Below are 877 nucleotides of genomic sequence, written 5' to 3'. Positions count from 1 at the left end.
ATTACAGTCAGTCCTAGACTTTCTTCCAAGCAGTTTCTCTAATGTCATGTTTTGTTTTCCAACTCACACATTCACATCAGTAGAAGCTTAAAAATAACACTACAAACCAACTAGTCTATAAGCACAAGAGGATTCATTTATTTATAGACGGTGCTGTTTATGCTTTTACACTTTTTATTACAACAAACACAACGGCAACAATTAATAATTATAAAAATACAATAATAAGGTGAAGGAGTGAAGGTGGGTGTGTGTGGATAAAAGCTTCCAGCACCTGGTATTCCCAGGCGGCCTCCCATCCAAGTACTAACAAGGCCCGACCCTGCTTAGCTTCCGAGATCAGGTGTTCTCAGGGTGGTGTGACCATAAGCGAGAAACGCTGTAAACAAGCTGCTTCTTATAGACGTCCGTCGTTCAGCCTTTCACTCCGCTGTGTGTCGTCTTTTACTTTCTCTGTTCTACATGCAGCTTTTCAAATAAAAGATCCTGAAACAGTGACAAAACACACAGAGAACCAAACACACCGCTCAGCTGCTGCTGCTGATCCTCTTTCACCTGCATTTAGTACAAAAACACCACAACAAATCATCTGGATTCAACCTTTTCTTAACCATGTACCAGAAAAGTCTCTCACTGCTGCCTACAAAATCACACAAAACACTTTATACAGAAGAACCTTTAACTATCTCTTACTTTTATTTTTATTTTATTTTTCTTGCCAGCTTCGTGTTGTATTGAAACTAAATTAAATAAATAAGTATTTAAAAGCTTAAAATTGTTTAGGTAAGGTTTGTGTATGTATGATTTGTGTACATTACATTTTCAGCATATGCTTTTATCCAAAGCAACTTACACAATGAGCAACTGAAGGTTAAGG

The 877-nt window shown here is 37.5% G+C and overlaps 1 pseudogene; it reads right to left on the bottom strand.

The window, feature by feature from the left end:
- Positions 1-262: 262 nt before the first annotated feature.
- On the bottom strand, positions 263-371 carry LOC134307757 (5S ribosomal RNA; annotated as a pseudogene).
- Between the last annotated feature and the right edge of the window lie 506 nt (positions 372-877).

This window comes from Trichomycterus rosablanca, unplaced genomic scaffold, assembly GCF_030014385.1.
Source record: "Trichomycterus rosablanca isolate fTriRos1 unplaced genomic scaffold, fTriRos1.hap1 scaffold_331, whole genome shotgun sequence".
Lineage (NCBI taxonomy): Eukaryota > Metazoa > Chordata > Actinopteri > Siluriformes > Trichomycteridae > Trichomycterus > Trichomycterus rosablanca.
The sequence above is the reverse complement of the archived record's forward strand: the minus strand, read 5'-3'. Positions and strand labels throughout refer to the sequence as shown.